Genomic DNA, 7166 nt, shown 5'->3' on the forward strand with positions numbered 1-7166 from the left:
TCACAATCCCCACATGGTACTTTATAAACGCCGGATTCTATATCTCTATTTTGATAAACATTAATAAGGGCGCTTCCTATGGTCTTTGGATATGAAAAAACAAAGGGGTTTTCAGTTTTGATATGACTTGTTATATTTTTAATACCTTCTATATATGGGAGTTTTATCTTATTTTCAAAATCTCTTTGGTTAGTAACATCATGATCTTTATAATATATCGTGTTGGCTTTGTTGATGTCCTTTTCTATGACATACGTCGGGTAGAATAGCTGGGCGAGTTGTTTACGAATGATTCCAAATTCTTTATTTAGGTAGGCTGGGGAACAGATTCTCAAACCTCTAAGAAATGGATTACAAGCTACTCCAATTATTACAGAAATGTCGTGATAACTAAAGAAATGAATGTATGAAATAGAGAAAGTTGGTTTTCTATACACAGTGAAATTATACCCCGTCGATTCCCTTATAATTAGTATGTCCAAAAAAGCTAATTTTCCATCTTTTTCCCATTCAGTTTTAAATTTTATGCTAGGGACTAGGGAATTTAGATTATTGAAAAATATATTGAAATCTCCCCAGCTATCATCCCAATATATGAAAATGTCATTAACATAGCGTTGCCAAACCATGTTCGTAGGTTTAATTGTTGTTAAGATTTCTGTTTCAAAGTATTCCATGTAGAGGTTGGATAAAATTGGAGATAACGGGCTGCCCATACTACAACCAAATTTCTGTTTGTAAAAATTTTCATTGAAAGAGAAAACGTTATTTGACACCCTTAGTTTAATAAACTTGATTGTTTTTTCAATACCGAGGGGGAAGTGATCTTCATAAGGGATTAATTTTTCCCTCAAGAAACCTAGTACATCATTAATCGGGACCTTTGTAAATAGGGATTCTACGTCAAGACTCCGGAGTTTTACATTGTTTACCGGGATATTTAATCTATTGAATTTCTGGATGAAGTCCTCTGCATGCTTAATATGAGCTGAAGAAAAGCTCCCTATATTATATATAAATGACCCTTTACATGAGACGAACATGGTTTGGCAACGCTATGTTGATGACATTTTCACATATTGGGATGATAGCTGGGGAGATTTCAATATATTTTTCAATAATCTAAATTCCCTAGTCCCTAGCATAAAATTTAAAACTGAATGGGAAAATGATGGAAAATTAGCTTTTTTGGACATACTAGTTATAAGGGAATCGACGGGGTATAATTTCACTGTGTATAGAAAACCAACTTTCTTTATTTCATACATTCATTTCTTTAGTTATCACGAAATTTCTGTAAAAATTGGAGTAGTTTGCAATCTATTTCTTAGAGGTTTGAGAATCTGTTCCCCAGCCTACCTAAATAAAGAATTTGAAATCGTTCGTCAACAACTCGCCCAGCTATTCTACCCGACGTATGTCATAGAAAAGGCCATCAACAAAGCCAACACGATATATTATAAAGATCATGATGTTACTAACCAAAGAGATTTTAAAAATAAGATAAAACTCCCATATATAGAATGTATTAAAAATATAACAAATCATATCAAAACTGAGAACCCCTTTGTTTTTTCATATCCAAAGACCATAGGAAGCGCTCTTATTAATGTTTATCAAAATAAAAGAGATATAGAATCCGGCGTTTATAAAGTACCATGTGGGGATTGTGAAAAAGTCTACGTTGGGCAAATGGGCCGTTCGCTATCTCAAAGATTATCCGCACACAAAAGATCTGTTAGATATGGCTATGAAAACTCGGGGATTTTCGTTCACCTTAGGGATTTAGGGCACCAGATTAACTGGAGTGAGTCGTCTTTGCTTTTTAAGAGTACCTGTCCGTACAGAAGGAAAATCCTGGAATCAGCCATCATAAATCAATCAAACACAATGAACCTATCTGGGGGCCAATGGAAAGCTGACACAGTGGACAATACTCTTCTCAACCCTATCATTAAGAAGATAATCCACGGAGACCGACCACCAGACATGCATCAGAGGTCAAGTCTTCCTCCGAGCGGCTCAACAATAAGAAGACGCACCTGGATGTAATTAAATTTGGCTAATCCTTCCAGCAATTATAACAACTATAGAACAATTGAACACACCCTTTTGCTTTCGTATATAAACCGTCACTCTCCACTGTATTCCTCATTTTTACTTTACATCCTGAAGAGGCTCGATGTTTATTGACCGAAATATAGTGTGATTTATTCATATTTCCTGTGTTTGTTTTATGGGCCTTTTTGAAAAAACATATATATATATATATATATATATATATATATATATATATATATATATATATATATATATATATATATGTATATGTATATATAAATCATATATTTATATATATATATATATATATATATATATATATATATATATATATATATATATATATATATATATATATATATACATATATATATATATATATATATATATATATATATTCATATACCATGGAACCTATAGGAATTATGTCACAATCATATACCATTCATTTCGACCCCGGACACGTTATTTTGCCTCTCACATTTATCCTCTTGTAACCTAGGGCTTTCTTCCCCCCATCCATCAACCCAAACCTTGGCCTTTCGCTTGTACTTCTCCCATAAACTCTTGTACCCATCACCTTTTTCAGCAAACGACCATTTCCCATCCTCTCTATATGGCCAAACCACCTCAACACATTCATGACCACTCTAGCTGCTAATTCATTCATTACACCTCTTCTCACTCATTCGAATTTGTGCCTCATCTTAACCAAATCAAAATACACCAGTCATATTTTTCAGACACTTCATCTCAAACATATTCAATTTCTGTCCCTCTGTCACTTTCATTCCCCAAAAACTCCGATCCATACATCGCAGTTAGTACAATCACTTTCTCGTACAAAAATCTCTTTACATTCATCCCTATCACTATTATTCACCATTACTTTCAATAACCCTAACACTTTACATCCTTCATTCACTCTTGGACGTACATCTGCTTCCATTGCACCAACAATAGCAACTAAGTACTTAAACTGAGCTTCTTCCTCAAATAACTCTCCATTCAACATGACATTCAATTTAGCATCTCATAACCTTACTTTTACCCACATCCTTCCAAACACTATCACTAATCAACGCAGTTCTCCTCTGAGTCTGCAACCAATATACTATCATTTGCAAAAACAACTGATTTACTTCCCACTCATGATCACTCTTATCTATCAGTTCTAATCTTTGACCAAACAAGCACTCGAGCATTCACCTCTCTTACTGCTCCATCAACAATCAAATTGAACACCACACATATCTGTCTCAACCTCACTCTCACTGGAAACCACTCACTCACTTCATTCCCTATCCTAGCACAAGCTTTGCTGCCTATGTGAAAACTCTTTCACTGCTTGCAACAATTTTCTACGATTCTATATAACCTCATTACATTCCACATTCCATCCTTTAAAACTCTATCATAAGTTTTCTCCAGATCCATAAATGCAAAACATACCTCCTTACCTTTTGCTAAACATTTCTCGCTCATCTGCCTAGCTATAAAGATATGATCCATGCATCCCCTACCTTTTCTAAAACCACCCTGCCCTTCTAAGATTGCATCCTCCATTTGATCCTCAAGCCTTTTGAATAACATTCTATCATACACTTTTCCAACCACACTCAACAAGCTAATACCCATAGAATTACAACACTTATGCACATTTCCCTTACCTTTGCATAACAGAACAAAACATGCTCACACACAGTCCACTGGTACCATCAACACCATAAAACTTATATTAAACAATCTCACCAACCATTCCAGCACAGTCACATCTTTCTTTAACATCTCAGCGCTCACACCATCATTACCATGTGCTTATCCTTCTCTCGTTTCCTATAGTGCTCTCTTCACTTCTTCTCTTGCTTTCTCTCTCTCATTCTCATCTCCTATCACGGGCATCTTAACACCTAGAACATCAATTATATCAGCCTACCTATCATCCTGATAATCAGTAACCATTCAAAATATTAAGCCCACCTTTTTCTCGCCTCATCTCCTTTCAGCAACATTCCATTTTCATCTTTTTCTGTCTCTTCCCTCCTCGATCCACAGTTCCTTACTCTCTTCACTCCTTTCCGAAGATTCTTATTCTCTTTATCTAATTCATAATTTCCGTTTACTACAGTTCGGAGTTTTCTACTTTATTTTGGAAATTTGCCTTGACCCCACCTCTTGTCAGCCACCTTCTTTGCGTCGTCCACTTTGTTTTACTTCCAAATGTTAGTTGTTTTTATTTCTCGTACACCTCTATACTATCATTTTGCAGCCATTCTTCAAATGCGTGTTTTTTTTTTTTTTTTTGCCTACATCTTTACGCTATTCCACCACTCACTACCCTTCCTCACACTACTTCCAATTATCCACTTACCAAATAAATTACTTGGATGCCCAACAAAATTCTGTTGACACTCCACCTCTAGATCACCAGTTCCTATCACTTTCACTCTGTCATATGTCACTTTCAGCATTTCTCGATATTCACTTTTTTTTCTTTTTTTACTCTTCTATATTACATTTACTACCTTCCTTTTACATACCCCCATTCTGTTTTCTCAGTGTTTAGCTACAACTAATTTTGCTTCAACCAAAATATTATTCAACATACCGGTAGCCTTACCCTTAACCCTAAACACGTGCAAATAAAGTTCTTAATATTGAATTCACTCTCTCATAGGATCACAGACCCAATGGGAAATTATTTCTATGACTAGTATTCCTGGCCTTGTCAGAGTGGTCCAAGCCAAATACTAGTATTTTTTTTTTTTTTACTCTGAGGCTTACAATCGAACAGTGGACTGGCGAATGTGTTTTGCATAAAAAAGAATATCCCATTTGGACTGTGATCCTTAGTAAAAACATTTCAATGTTAACAGTTAATAGCATTTTAAATTTTTTTAGATATCAATAATGTTTATTACTGCAAAAAATGATATATATATATATATATATATATATATATATATATATATATATATATATATATATATATATATATATATATATATATATATATATATACATATATATGTGTGTGTGTCTGTGTCTGTGTGTAAGTGCAGGTGTTCGTACGTGTGCTTTTATTAAAAACATCCGTGAAGTGTTTTCCAGATATCTTTATGTAAATTCATATTGCTATCGAGACTACAAAAAAAATGATGAAAAGAAAATTAGATGAATAAAAATGCCCGGTAATTCTATCCCTCATCTATTCTTTTCTAACCTCTCATAGCATGATTTTTACCGTAATATACCAAAAATATACAGCAGAATTAAAGAAGGCATAACGTATTACAGCTTTTTGTACTCTCGTGGAACGATTGCAGTGTTCTTTACGTCATAATCCCTTCCCTATGGGTCTACCTTTTCAAAATATAGCTTTTATCTTAGCAGCTTTTCCTGGTAAATATCCCCAGAGAAACTTGAAGAGAATATATATATATATATATATATATATATATATATATATATATATATATATATATATATATATATATATATATATATATAAATATATGTGTATATATATAAATATATAAATATGTGTATATATAAATATATGTATATATATATATATATATATATATATATATATATATATATATATATATATATATATATATATATATATATATATGTGTGTGTGTGTGTGTGTGTGTGTGTGTGTGTGTATACATATATCTATATATGGAGCTGGGGGAGAGTGACTGCGCCCCGCACTCTAGTTTTGGGGTGTTTGAATGTGCGTGGATGTAGTACGATAAGAGAGTAAAAGATGTGAGATTGGAAGTAAGTTTAGAAGTAGAAGGATGGATGTATTGGCCTTGTGTGAGACAAAGATGAAAGGAAAGGGTGAAGTGATGTTTGGTGAAATGTCTGGTAGAGTGTCTGGGATTGAAAGGGGGAGAGCGAGAGAGGGTGTGGCGTTATTGCAGAGTGAATGGATGACAGGTAAAGTAGTGGAATGGAAGGAGATATCATGTAGGTTAATGTGGGTAAGGGTTAGGTTGGGTAGGGAATGTTGGGCGTTTGTCAGTGCTTATGGGCCAGGTAGTGGGAAAAAGTGAAGAAGAGCGGAATGAGTTCTGGAATGAATTAACTAGGTGTGTAGAAGGACTGGGTAGAAGGAATTATGTAGTTGTCATGGGTGACTTAAATGCTAGAGTGGGCGCTGGAGAGATAGAAGGTGTCATTGGGAAGTATGGCGTACCAGGTGAAAATGAGAGTGGTGAGAGACTGGTAGATATGTGTGTTGAACAAGAGATGGTAATAAGTGCTAGCTTTTTTAAAAAGAAAAAGAAAAATAAGTACCGTATTTCCCGTGTCATAAGACGCACCTTTTTTCCTGAAAAAAGACCCCCAAAATCACCCTGCGTCTTAACACTAAGAAAAATTTGTATAGGAAAGTCTGTAAACCCTCAAACACCCAACTAATCACTTACAAATACTCACTCAACAGACATAAATATAAACCACCAATTATCATTAATATGTAATAAAAAAAAATATTTTCATATTTTGCTTCGTTTGTTGAGGCAACTACGACTGATTTCAGTGGTTTCTTCTATTAATATGTAAATAAATTGGGATAACTGGTGTTCAACTAAGTAATATTAACTCAAGAATTCGCCAATATACCTAAAATACGAAAATTTACTGTGCTAGACAAAATCTCATTAGAGTTTCGGACTAGGAATTGCTGCTAGGAATTGTAAAATCTCATTTTTTTTCCCAAAAATGATTTGCTAATTTAAGGGTGCGTCTTACCACTTGTAGCGTCTTATCACACGGGAAATACGGTATACATGGGTAAGAGTGGCAAATGGAAGAGTAGTAGAAAGGGCATTAATGGATTTTGTGTTGATAACTAAAAGAATGTTTGGAAGATTGAAAGACGTGCACGTGTTTAGGGGTATGGCTAACGGTATGTCTGATCATTTTTTGGTGGAAGGAAAATTAGTTGTAGCAAAAGAGTGGGGGATAGAGTAGGTGGATGTAAAAGGGAGCTAGTGAGGGCTGAAGAGCTAATAAAACAGGGGGTAAAAAGTAAATATTAGGAAAGGTTGAAAATGGCATATGACGAGGTGAGAGTAAGAGAAACTGGT

This window comes from Palaemon carinicauda, chromosome 11, assembly GCF_036898095.1.
Source record: "Palaemon carinicauda isolate YSFRI2023 chromosome 11, ASM3689809v2, whole genome shotgun sequence".
NCBI classification, from domain to species: domain Eukaryota; kingdom Metazoa; phylum Arthropoda; class Malacostraca; order Decapoda; family Palaemonidae; genus Palaemon; species Palaemon carinicauda.